This window comes from Eubalaena glacialis, chromosome 3 (assembly GCF_028564815.1).
Source record: "Eubalaena glacialis isolate mEubGla1 chromosome 3, mEubGla1.1.hap2.+ XY, whole genome shotgun sequence".
NCBI lineage: Eukaryota > Metazoa > Chordata > Mammalia > Artiodactyla > Balaenidae > Eubalaena > Eubalaena glacialis.
The window spans coordinates 147,591,271-147,605,354 of NC_083718.1; the positions used below are offsets into that span (position 1 = coordinate 147,591,271).

Here is a 14,084-nt window from a genome sequence, read left to right on the forward strand (position 1 = left end):
TGAGCTGCTAGGAGTTGGGAATACTAGTGGGGGGATACTAGTGACCTTTAAGATTCTCAGAAGAGGAGCCATTTGGAGGGATGAAGTGATGGCAAGGGCCACCGTGGGACCATTACTAGGCAGCTGCAGAAGCACGTGGCAATGGCCACTGGCGCTGAGGAGCAAGAGGCCAATGAGAAACAGCCTGGAGTAACTCCTTCCATGCATCCCCTGGGTCTTTCACACTATTCTGTGTGGGGATTGGATGGATGCATGTCTCTTAACAACTTTGAAGAGTCAAGTGTCAGGCTTCTCCAAAGCTCTACTTTCAAGGGGGAGAAAAGACTATAAACAAAGACTGTAAACGTCTCTATATCAAGGTCCACTTTGCCCTTGTGACGTGAATGTCACCTGTAGTGTGTAACCAGGAAGCTCAGATGTGGGCTGTGGTGCCTCCCAGTGTGTCTGTGGATTTGGTCGGTGGAAGGCAAAGACAGTGCTGATCTATGAATACATTTTCTTTTTCATTCAGGCACTGCCTTTACTCAGTCAGCCTTGGCTTCCTGCAGCAGAGGTCTGGGCTGTAATAGAGCTGGTCTTATTTTTTATTAAGTTCATGAACTTTGAAGGAAGGAACTTGGAAAAAAAGGTCTCATTACCTCGGGAATGAAGGCTCATGCTTCTTTTAAAGCCAGACATTGGTGTGGCCTTGCTTGTTACAAACACAAATAACCCGGGTGGAAAATTGCAATGGAGTGGCAAGGAGAAAACAGGATGGCTTCTTGGGGTGAAGCAGGTGGGGTGGGGGAGGAAAGGTCAGTGAAAGGTCAACCTAAAATGGAGAGATCCTGAGGAAAGGCATGCAGACTTCAACTGTGGCTAGACATTTGTATAGATTGACTTTGTGAAGACAGAATCTGCCATAGACCCTTCCAGAATCTGGGATAATGGGAAGAACATAGTCTCTGGATTCAGATGAATTTGGCTTTAAATTTCAATTTGGCTACTTGCTATAAGCTTCATGACCTACAATTTCCCAAACCTCTTGAGTTTCAGTTTCCAAATCTGTACAATGTAAAAGAATATCTACCTGGCAGGAGCGTTGAGGGGATTGGATGAGACAGTGCAGGAAAAGTGTCAGGCACTGGGTTTATAAAGAGAAATGTGGTACAAGGCTTCCGAATTCACATTACTATTATTGTTAGTATTTTTTGCTGCAAAAAGCTTTATTGTTTCCATTTGGTCCAAATCTTGGGAGAGGGCTCCAGGACAGTTAAAAAGCTGTTCAGTGGCTGCAGAGAGAGGCTTCAGGCAGAAGCACTGACACCAGAGGGGGCTTCTCAAAGGCCGCTGGGCTCCAGAGGCTCCTAGTGGTGCTTGAGGGTGAGCCTTTCGAGGAAATACTTGCCCAGCCCCACCTGGGGACCAGCCAGCCTGCAGAGGTTGGTCAGGTGGTCACCCATCTTCTTGATGAGTTTCACCTGCTCATCCAGGAAGCAGATCTCCAGGAAGTCTGAGAGCTGGGGGTCTGTGTGGGCAGAACCCAGGGCATGCAGAGCGAAAAGCGCCTGGTTCAGGTTCTTCTCCATGAACAGGGCGGCTTCCACAGCATCCTGGGCTTTACCCCACTCATCTTGAGATGGCTTCTGCAGGTCCTGGACGACGGCATGGCCGCAGTGCTGGTTTTGCATCTTCAAGAGATGTTCGGTGCCCTTGTGCTTCTCCTCAGCCAATTCATGGAAAAAGTCACCCACGCCCTCCAGAGCCACATCATCGTGGTGGAAACAGAAGCCCAGAGAGAGAGGTAGGTGTAGGAGGCCTGCAGATGCAGGTTCACCAGGCGGTGGATGGTGGTCTCCACCTGGGTAGAATAATTCTGAAAAATCCGGGAGCTCATGGTTGATCAGCAATAAGGAGCTAAGCTCAACAAATTGTGTTGGCTGGTCCCAGAGGCCGAGGATAGCTGACTGGTTGGTTCTGAAAGTTGTGGCTGGAAAAATGGTTGGCGGGTGGTCGGAGGCTAGAAGAAGGGGTGTCCCTGGGTCGGTTCTGCCCAAACACTGTTGAAGCAAGAGACAGATCCACGGGACCACCAAGCACACTGCTCCTGGTCACCTTCTTTAACGAAATATATCTTCGAGTTATCCAGCTCAGTGGTTCACACGATTTAATTGTTAACTGACCAGGAGGCTGACTGCTGCACTGGAGTTTTCCTCCTCTGCAAAGTGTCATCAGAGGAGTGCTGGACATCAGGACCCAGGCTAGCCTAGTGTTCGTCAAACTTCTCTGTTGATGGGAATTTCCTGGGGGTACTTGTTAGACCTTACAAGTTTCTGACTTCATCCCAGACCCATTGAATGAGGAGCTCCAGGGACCCAGGAGGCTGTGTATTTAACAAGAACCCCAGACAAGTCTTGTCATCAGAGAATTTGGGGAAACACCAGCAATCCTAGCTGTACCATTGACTGATTAGTGATAACAAGCTAGTTTTAAAATACATTTTAAAAATGTAAAGTAAAAATTTACTATAAAGATGATCTCTAAGATCCAGAGTTAATTATAAAACACCCTTTGACTGATATTTGGGGAAAGAGTGTATCATTTTGCTTTTAGGAGAAAGATGCTCTTTCAATCCTCCCTGCCTTTGCTGTTACTGTTCTCTCTGTCTGAAATTCTCTCTCTACCTTGTCTACCTGGCAAATCCTGCTCCTTCTTCAAGGGTCAGTTCAACAATCACATCCTCTGAAAAGCTCCCATGATTCTCTCAGGTAAATCAGCTGCTTCTTCCTCTCTGTGCCCTTTGTGCCTTTGTGTTATGTCTTTTGTAAGATGAATCACATCATATTATGTGTTTGTTTTTATGTTCCTCTCCACATTAGTTTTTGCGTATAAAGGTCAAGAGCGTGGGTTCTGGAATCAAAGTGCCTAGATTTGAATCTCTCTCTCTGAAGAGATCAGAGCAGACAAAACAGAAGAGATCACCTTGAATTGGGTGTTGGAGGATGAGCAAGAATTGTCCAGATGGAGAAAGGAGATTTCCAGTGAACAGCAGGTGCAAAAGTGTGGAGGTCACAGAAAAACACACTTTTCCCATCCTGAACCATTTTTAATGAGAAACTCATTTTTTGCAATAATATCTTTTAAGATCTTGAAAATTTTCCATTAAGTCACTTTTGGTGTCTTTTCATTAGACTTTATTTACAAAGGCCATAAAAGAGCCTATTGTAATTCTGAAAATAATGTTTTAAATGGTTAAACCAAAGGGAGTCTGGGTTAGTCCTCAGATACCCCTGTATGATTTTGCAAAGCATATGACCCTGCGTGTGAAAGGCTTTGGTTGCAAACATGCCTGGTTCAAAGCATGCCTCTTCCACGTATCACTGGGTGGCTTTGAGCAAGTTACTTAGCTTCTCTGAGCTTCTCATGTGTAAAATAGAAAATTAACACCCTTTCCCTCTGCTCTCTCAGAGTTGAACAGGGCACTTAAAAAATAGATAACAGTTAGAAAGATTTTAAAATAATCTTGATAGACCAGGGCACTAGGCTAATACTATTTACAAGAAATTTTAAAAAGATAAATGTCAAGTCCAGAATTTAAGATTACATATAAAATGGGACTACTGGCTTGAGGAAAATTAGTAAGGTAGCAGCTCATGTCAGAAACACCAGAAAAAATTGTTAGAAATCAAGTTCAATTGACTCCAATGGGGTACTGGAACACTAAAAATGTGCTTTTTACTTTGGCATCATAACTAGGTTGGCAAACATTTTTTAGCTGTGTAATGCCAAGCATTGTCAGGGAAGAGGGCATTGGGACCCCTCATGCACTGCTGGTGGGAGTGTAGACTTATGTAGTCACTCTGTAGAATGATCTGGCACTACTTGAGCACATTAAGTTTGTATATGCCTGTGATCTGTCAGTCCCACTCTTTGTTTGTGGCAAACTCTATAGATTGGTTCAGCCAACTTCCTTCTGCCTCACTTAGAATGTGATTTCCTGTACCCTAGGGGATGGAAAGGTAAAATCTATATTTTCCAGATGCCCTTATTGTTCAGGTTCCATTAATGACCTAGCTTCCTCCAAGCAATGTATGCATGTGATATTTGGAAGGTGGAAGTGATTATCATGAGGCAGAGGTCTTGTTGCTGATGTGTCTGTTATTTTTGTTGGTACGTGTGGTCACAAAGACTTTTAGGTAGCTGAAATTTATTTTTCAGAAGATGTAGTAGAGGGCCTGATATCTGGTCCTAACATGGTGAGTATCAAGAAGCTGGGCAATGGGCCTCCCTGCTTTCAGAGAGGTGGTGTTGGTTTCTAGGTCCTCTGGCCCATTGCTCCCTGGTGGGTCAGTTCTGCTGTGTAGTTCCAGGTGTCATTCCTGGAAGCTTGACCTATATCCTGCTTTCTTCCAACCATTTAAAAATAAGAATTCTCTCCATTTTATATATATATATATATATATATATATATATATATATTTTTTTTTTTTTTTTTTTTTTTTTTTTTGCTAAACTAGCTCAAGGAGATTCTGGCAACTAAAACTGATCCAAGAGAATTTCTCATAAATGGGACGTGAATGAGGATGCTTATCACAATATGATATGTAGCAGCTGGGAGAAGGAGGTCACCTGTTTACCGTCATTGAGGGGATAGATTTAGAAAATGAGCTGGATGTACACTCAGGAATACTATGCAGCAATTATAGTCAAGGAAATACTATGCAGCAATTATAGTCAAGGAAATGATTGTCCACATGGTGATGTGGACAGATCTTAATAATAGCCTTTAGTTTAAAAAAAAAAAAGAAAATGTAGTTTATAGCATAATACCATTTATGCAAATTGAAATATACATGCATAAAAAACAACTACATGATTGACATTGACATAAACCCTCATCTAATCTTTCTCACATTAGACTGAGTGCCTAATCAGGAGGGAGAAATAAAAGTCAGGAATGCAGACAATGAGGAATAAAGAAACAAGGGGGCCTTGTACATAGTGACCCATGAACTTAGGAGAATGATCTTTGCACCTGAGATGGGGAAAAGAAAAGAAGAACCAATGTCATATATCACAGGAGAAAATCTTCCACATCTATACTGCAGCATAAATGTTTCTGTGCTATACACTAAGAGGGGCATTGACAAAAAACTAATGCCTATAAGGAGGGAGAGAGGATGATGAGGGGACTACACATGGGTCACAAGAGCAATGATTGAAGATCATGGGGTTATTCAGCCTGGAGGAGAACAGAGAGGGAGATAGGGTGACCAACCATCTTGGTTTACCTGGAATTTTCCCAATTTTAGCACTGAAAGTCCTATGTCCCAGGAAACCCCTTAGCCCTGGGCAAACCAGGATGGTTGGTCACCCTAGGGAGACATCACTGGTGTCTGCAACTATCTGAAGCACTTTCCTAGAGAGAGGAAGTAAAGATATGTGACTCTGTGTACCTTCAGAGGGCAGACTTTAGACTACTGGGAAGAACAAAGCTAGAGGAAGGAAATTTCTGGTTCAATTCGTTGAGGACTTTCTAACAACCAGCTATGAACCAGTGAGCAGTTACTACTCTTGACCACTACCATTTAGTGAGTTCCTGCTGTTACAATGTCCAAGCTCGTTCTCCTCACCACACGACAGGCCAATAAATCGGGAGACCAAGGTGTTGGGGCAAGGAATAATGACTTTATTCGGAAAGCCAGGAGTCTGAGAAGATGGTGGACTAATGTCCTAGAGAACCATCTTACCCAAGTCAGAATTCAGGCTTCTTTTATATTAAAAGGAGAGGGAGTGTTGTTGACTGTTGCAAACCTCTTGGTGTTGGAATCCTTTGTTCTTACAGCTGTCCACATAGATCAGGTCATGATGTTCCTGTAAACCTCCAACAAGACCAATGTTATTCTCTGTTCTGCAACTTTTTATCTCTATGTGAATGGAAATTGTTAAACCCTTAAAGGCCAGAGCCTTGAGAATGGGCTATCCTGTATATTTCAGGCTACAGGCAACATTCTTAACTCCAAGCAAAAGCAAAAGAATACAAACGTAAAAGAAACAGATCCAATATGGAGTCAGATCTCTTCTTCCCTATTACACTGCAAGGTACATAATAATCTCATTCAGTCTTCACAGTACTGCACTGAACTTATGAAGAAACAAAATAACATTCCCAAGGTCAGACAATTAGGGGTTTGAACATAGGACTGTTTGACTCCAAGAAGCCCAGTCTCTTAACTAATACCTTTTAAGGTAATCTTAAGTGTTCTTTCTACTCCAAGATGGTAAAATTAAGTGCTACATTGCATGTTACAGACTAACAATGCTTAGAAGTTCAGAGGTGAGGAATTTCTATGAAAGCTGGTCTAGTCAGGGATTAATTGTGACTTGATTTTGAAAACACTTGATTGTCCTAAGAAGTCTAGCAGCGGACACCATACTGAGAGTCTGCCTCTGGCTGGAACTCTCAGTGGCACTTGATAAGGAAAGAGCTCTGAAGAGGTTTACAATGTGCTAACTACAGTAGCCCAGCACAGACCCGCCTATTGTCGAGCATAAAAAAGCAGGTGCAGTTTCTGTTTCTAGTTGCAGGATGGATAACCAGGATCATTACAAATGGCTTAATAATAATAATAGTTACCATTTTATTTTGGTACATATACTGTGTGCTAAGCATGGTGCAAAGTGCTCTAGGCATAACCAGAGCCTAACATCAGAATATGGTAGTCAGTCAATAAATATTTGATGAGCAGATAATCTCGTTTAATTTTCTCCTGCACAACTATACCTGGAGACTCTACACAAGCTTTCATGGCCGGTCCTATTATTATGCCCATTAGATAGATGAGGACACTGAGACTCAAGAAATCGTATTGTTATGGTCATACTCTTTTATCTACTACTGTAGTAAAGATAGTAAGTTGGAGATATGTGGATTTACCTGCCTTTAACAGATCTAGCAAACCAGATCCCATGCATTATTTTGTTGTATAATAGGTAGAGCCCAATTTTTGCATATTTTAACATTACTAATCATTACATTTCCCCTTTTAGGTTTCAACCCATTGTTCTTGCCAGTGGAGGTATTTTAAAGTTTTGCTCTCATTTTTTCCCTTGATTTTATTTATTCATTTTTGGATAGATATACTTTAAACTTGATTGTGTCATCTACCATCGTTTCCCAGATCTTGTCTGATTACAAGTATTACCTGGGGCTCTTATTAACAACTGTGATTTCTAGGTCAGCCTCCTGAGATTCTGCTTCATTATCTGTGATAGCATCTGTCACATTATAGTATAATTAGCTATTTACTATGCAATGAGCTTCTCAAGGGAAAGCACAAAGCAAGGGCTCAACAGTTGCTTATTGAATGGATGAATGTATTTAATGGGCTTATCTTATGAATCTTTATCAAGTAATTTATACAGTTGTTAAACGGCAAAGGCAAAGAAGTGATGACAGTATTCTCCCTCCAGACTAATCTTCATACATTCATTAATACATAAATTTAACCAACTACAAATTTGTCTAAATGACATTGTCTTCCTGCTAATGTTTTTCTCTTTTCACATGGACGTTATACAAGATTTGTCAAATGCTCGAATGGATTTATGATTTGAAAAACTATGTAAATCCTAATCATCACTTCTTTGCTTTTAAAATGCTCCTACATTTTACTAGTAATCAGTTACAAGTTAATCTGCTCATGGTCTTAAATTCACCTTTAGTTGCTTTTTGAAAAACTAACACTAGTATCCATCTCCTGTCTGTGGCATTTCTCTAATTCTCCAATATTTAAGAAGGTCCTCAAAATGTTTCTACTATTTCAATTCAGGGGCATACTTGAACTGGATTGGTTGAGTAACTTAGATGTGTTGGTTAGGCATTCATTCATTCATTCATTCAGTTTTACTGCCTTTGTTGAGTATCTATGGTCTGCCAGGTTTGTGCAAGATACCTGGGATATGGCACTGAGTGAGATACGGTTCTCACAGTCGAGGCAGGGCTAACAAAATTTAATAGTCAATTATATTATAATGGGGACTTCCCTGGTGGTCCAGTGGTTAAGACTCTGTGCTCCCAATGCAGGGGGCCTGGGTTTGAACCCTGGTCAGGGAACTAGATCCCGCATGTCACAACTAAAGATCCCTCGTACTGCAACTAAGACCCGGAGCAGCCAAAATAAATAAATAAAACTAAATAAAATAAATATTAAACGGATTATATAGTGATGGAGGTAAGCTCAGATTACTTAGAACAGAGAAAAGCTTTGACATCAGCCTGGAGTCAGAGGAATCTTCCTGGAAGAGCTGATCCTTGGGCTGGGGCTCAATGGACCTCGTCAGGCAGAGATGTGGGGGAGGAGCATTTCAGGCAAAGGCAGAGCATTTGCCAAGCTTGGAGACCGGGAGGAATAAGGGTGCAACTGAGGAAGGGAATTGGCAGGAATCTTGGGCCTTCTCTCCAAGACCCAATGTATGATCTTTTAGATCACGTAATCATTCAATGATCATCCCTCTGTCCTCTACTTGAACTCCAGGGGTGGGCAATTCTAGGCTCAAGAGGAAACTAACTACCCACCACTAACAATATATTGGCATGGAATGGGAATTGTGTGGAAACAATATTACTCCAACCAGTGAGCTGGCAGATTCAAACAGATGCCTACGGGGCTGATGGGAGAGAATGAGAAATTTTATAAATTCGACTCTGAGGAAGCCCATATTCGTTTAAGTCTTATTACAAGCACATACCTTATATAATCACGCTAGTTAGTGCCGTGTGCTCCTTATCCATTTCACAAAGCTGTCTGGAAAGCTAGGATTTATATTTATCCATGGCTGCTCTGTCTGTAATCGAGAAGCTTTGCTTTTGACTCCCGCAGAAGTTTCCGTTTAAATAAAAATAAAATTGAAATCAAATGCTGCATTAGAAGCTGCTCTGCTCCCTCTGCATTTGCTAATCACCCCTTCTCATTATTTAACCTCAGAAATCAGAGCCTCTGAAACTGATGAGTATAACTGCATACATGCCATCCATTTGTTTATTGACTCTGCTTATTCCCAAGCTCCCCTGTGAAACTGTCCCACGTGACTGTGTAATAGAGAAAAAAGTGTTTCTCAAGGTGTGGGCTCCAAACGCTGTGCATAGGAATCACTGGGAAATTTACTAAAAATGAAGATTCCTCAGACCCCACACAGACTTTCTGCTTCAGGAGTTCTAGAGTTAATGTCAAAGGATCAGCATTTTAAATCATCTCCGGTTGATTCCTATTCATATTCACCTACTATGTGAATATACTGTGAGCACTGGCTGTGTACCAGTGCTGGGGTTCAAAGTTGAGTAAGACACAGTTCCTGCTCCCAAGCCACAGTCTGGTGAGTGACAAATGAGCACCCCCATTTCATTCAAACTGATTAGTTCAAGGATGGAGCACATGCAGCATGAGTGGTGACATAATGGGATGCCTTGGCTTGGTGGTGTGTGATGGAACAGGGAATTTTTGCTATTAGTGAAAAAAATCAAAGGTTGCATATATTTTTTAACAAAATGTGTATTAAGTCTGATTCTGGATTTTCCCATGTTATTTAAAAATATTGTTATTATAAAAACATTCATATATACACAAAAGTGGTGAGAATATAATAATAATAATAATGGTTCAATAATAATAATGGTACAATAATAATATAGTATAGCATAATACAGTTCAAGAGTATAATAAACTCCATATAGCCAGTATGCATGTATGGTATGTATGTGTGTGTGTGTGTGTGTGTGTATATATATGTATATATATATATATAAAGTTATATATATATATGTATAAGTGACTTTGCCTCTCTTGCTTCATCACCTGCCCCCCACCCCAACTCCACCCAATTGTTTGTTTGTTCAAATCCCAGATCTCATATCATTTCACTTGTGAATAGTCCAGGGTATGTCTTATAGGAATATGGACATTTTCTGAGCTAACCATAGGGTTATCATCATACCTAAAGAAATTCACTGTAAGGCCTCGGTGTAGTATTCAGATTTCTCCAATTATCTCAAGAATGTGATGTAACACTGTTCACATCGAGATCTAAATAAAATCCACACATATTGCATTCAGTTGTTGTGTTTCTTAAGTCTCTTGTAGTCTAGAACAGCCCTTCCTCCCTGGGCCCTTTCCCTGATCCCTCCTCTTTTACGCCATTTTTCCTATGGAAGAAACCAGGTCTTAATAGAAAATCCCACATTCTGAATGTGTCTATTTGCTTCATTGTGGTGTCATTTAACTGGTTTACCTACTCCTTCTATTTACGGTAAACTAGAAGCTAGTTCTAAAGTCTTTGTTGAGAGTCGAGTTCAAGGTTTTTTCCAAGAGCATTTCGTTGCTGGTGCTATGCACTTCACGCTGCATCACATTAGAAGGCGCAGAAAGTCTGATTGTACCATTTTAATGATGCTAATTTGATCAAGGGTTTCAGATGGCGACAGTCTGATATCTCCATTCTAAATTTTCCTTTAAACTTTCATCTAATGGTGTCATCTACAGACAACCTTTGCTTGAATCAATTATTTTGTTAGGGGTTGAAAATGGGCACTTTTTCTAATACTGTCATCCTTTCCCATGTCTTGGCTGTAATTCTTCTCTAAGGACCCATTATGCTGATAAACTATGAGTATCTGTTTACTCCAAAATATTTTCCATTGAGGAAAGGCAAGATAATGGTTCTGTCCCTTTAACGACTGATGTTCAGTTGAGTTGGTACCTAGTTACCACTGATGGTGAACACTGTGAGTGCTGAGCTTATTTATTTATTTTTCTATTGGGTATCCTTTTGAGCACATGGGTTTTTATATGCAGTGTATTTCAAGACACTTGCCATGAGTCCTTTTATCACATCCTCAGTGCTGTTTGATAGCTTCCCTACATTCTGGTACGAGTCTCTGGAAGTTCTTTCCCCCAGATCTTAATCATCGTCCACTTTTCAGAGGAGTCCCTGTTTCTTTTGGAAGGGAATGGTCTTTATAAGCCACAATTCGGGTGCTAGGGATGCTCACTGCCATGAGGCTGTGATTGCTTCTAGGCCTTTTTAGTGGGCAGAGCTAGAAAATACCTATTTAAAAAAAATTATATTCTAGCTAATCACTGACAATCCAAATATAGTAATATAAAATTTAACTTAATTGAATTTATACTTGTTTCTCTTTTCTCATACACTAAAAATCTTGGTTCTTGATAAAATTAGCATAAATACTTCTTTGCTATATCTAGAATATATTCCTTTGTGGTTGGAGAAAACGTTTGATATGATTTCAATCTTCTCAAATTTATTAAGACTTGTTTTCTCTTTCCACTCTCACTTACGTGCATTCCAATATAATCTCTTGAGTGGGAGTTGAAGCAGTGAAGTTTCAGCTGGCAGCATGCTGGCTATCATTTGTTGGGTGCTTATTATGTGGTGAGAAAAATTTAAATGGCTTATGTTTAAATGATTAACTCATTTAATCCTTATGCCAACTCTATGAGATGGGTACTATTATTATTCCCATGTTACAATTGGCGAAGCCAAGGAACCAAGACATTTAATAACTTGCTTGAGATCACACAAATGGTGAATGGCAGAGCTGGACTTTGAATTGATGCAGTTGGGCTGCAGAGTCCCTACTCGTAGCCATGAGAAATCCTGCCGCTCTGAAGCCAACTGCTTTAGGTCACAGTAAACGAAGAGCTTGGGAAATCTAATTCCCACGGTTCTCCAGTCCACACTCACTGCTTCTTTCTCCTTCAGTAACTCAGTTTCTGTTTCACTGACTAAATCTAGCCCGTTCTGTGCTCTCTGCTCACTATTGAAGATAGTAGGCATTTCATAAATACTTTCAGATCTGCTTCTGGTCATTCATTCAGCAAACCAGTAACTCTGAAGCACAATCTGATTCATATGTAAACAGGAAAGAAAATCTATTTCTGTTGTGATTTTTAGGAAACTAGAGTATTCCAGCTTGAATGTAAGTTTTGTGGTTTTTTTTTTTTTTTTTGAGAACAAGTACACATTCCAGCACAAAAATATTCTTGTGCCCTGCAAATCCCCTTCGGCCTTATTAAACCTTAGAATTAAGGCTGGGTGGTATAGTGGAAAGTGCCTGGAAGACTTGGGTTCTCATCAGTTTGATCTTCACATAAAAGAAGCTGGGTGGAGCCCATCAGAGGCACTGACCACAAGGAATGCCTTGCGGCTGGAGGATTCTGGGCCCAAGTTGTAGAGGGAGAGTGTGTACTCAGCACAACTTTACATGGCATAGCTTGAGTGATAGTGAGGGTAGCCAAAATCTTAACCAAGAAGGAAGGAAGAGTGCAACATTAAGCATCATATTAGGGCAAAGACAGCAAGGGCAGTGGTGAGAAAATAATAGGCAAAGTCAGTAAAAGTTAAGTAGCAGGAGAGAGTCAGGTGCAAGTGATGGGCAAAGGGGACCATTCTGGACTAAGATGGTGGATGAAAGAGGAAACATGCCGAAGTCTCATTTACATGGCACTTAGTGTAGATTTCCAAGGTGGCTCTGGCCGTTGAAAGGCTCGCTACACAAAATGTAATCCACAGATCCCCATCTCTGTCTCAGCTCAGACCTACTGGGTCAGAATCTCCTTTCAAACAAAATTGCCAGCTAGATTGAGGAGCACACAGTTGGAGGAGCACAGGTCGGAGGGACTTTGACAATGGCACCTGTGCAACTTAGAGAAGTCCATTTCCCTCTCTGGGGCGCCAATTCCTCATTTCTAAAACAGACAGGTCACATTTAAGCTTTCAAAGTACCTTTTAAAAATTGGAATCTCAAAAAAAAAAAAAAAAATTGGAATCTCACTCCTGCTCTGTGCCACTGATGCCACCTCCTCCCCTGCCCACGGGTAGAGCGCAGCATGAAGGGGCTGGAGTGTTCTGGTGCCACTGTAGTGATGGAGCTCCGTGAGTTGTCAAGGGTTGCAAGGCCTGGGCCTGTCTGGTCCGCATGGCCCACAGGCTCAGCTGGACCACATGGAGGTGGTCCACACCTTTCCACTGGGAGAGATGAACCGTTTCCTGATCAGCTATTGAGGGGCCACATGATACGACTCAGAGATGTGGGGAATTAGCTCCCCATGGGGTAAACCTTCATCATGGGAAAGGGAGACCAGGAGGAGCAAGGCAGATACATTTCTCTCTTTCCTCCCTTCTGGGGAGTGCTGAGTTGCAGTGTCTGTTTGAAAAGCCTCTGGAAATTGATAGTGGCTGAAGGAATAAACTTGCCTTTGCAGGATGAGCATCTCTTTGCAGCTGACCCTGAAGAGCGGTATCACAGCAACGTACAAATCACATTAGCTTACATATTTCTTTCATTCACTTCTGCTTTTCTTCTTCACCTTGGCCTCCCTTGGCTTTCACCTCCAACTGGAAGTACCAGCACTTTAATCCTTGCCTCAGACTGCTTTCTAGAGGATGAAGACAAAACTGAATGTCAAATACATCATGCGGTTTAATCGCATGATGTATTTGACATCCCATTTTATAGAATATGTAGACAAATGATGTGCGTGAGTTGTCCAAGGCCATGCGATTAGGGAGTGCCAGAGCTGGATCTTTATCCTAAGTCTATTGGCCCCAAGTCCATGTACTTCTTTACTCATTTAAAAAAACTGAGATTTATGGAACATCAGTTAACATGCCAGTTTTTCCACTCAATCCTCACAACCACCCTGGGTGGTAGGGATCATTGCCCTTAATTTACAGATGGGGAAACCAAGGCTTAGAAAGTTATTGGATTTGCCTGAGGTCAAACAGCAAGTAAGTGGGAGAACTCAGACTTAGTGTGAGTTCTGCTTCTTTACACAGCAGTTAACAAATAATCCCTGATGCCTATGTGCCTGTATAAGGGCTTTGCATCCACATTACTGTGACAGCTAAGGCTGATTAAATACTATGAAAATCACTGCGATAGACATCCTTCTGTACAACAATCTCAGTGAAAAGGCTTAAAGTGGTTTTTAAACAAATCTGTCTCATGGCTATGACTCTCATTTCACCAAAATGTTTCCTAAAGAGTTCTTTGTGGTAACGCAGGATCAAAGTGTGTCCCTTGACCC

General features: G+C 41.3%; 1 pseudogene; it reads right to left on the reverse strand.

The window, feature by feature from the left end:
• Positions 1 to 1,275: 1,275 nt before the first annotated feature.
• LOC133088546 (ferritin light chain-like) lies at positions 1,276 to 1,876 on the reverse strand (annotated as a pseudogene).
• Between the last annotated feature and the right edge of the window lie 12,208 nt (positions 1,877 to 14,084).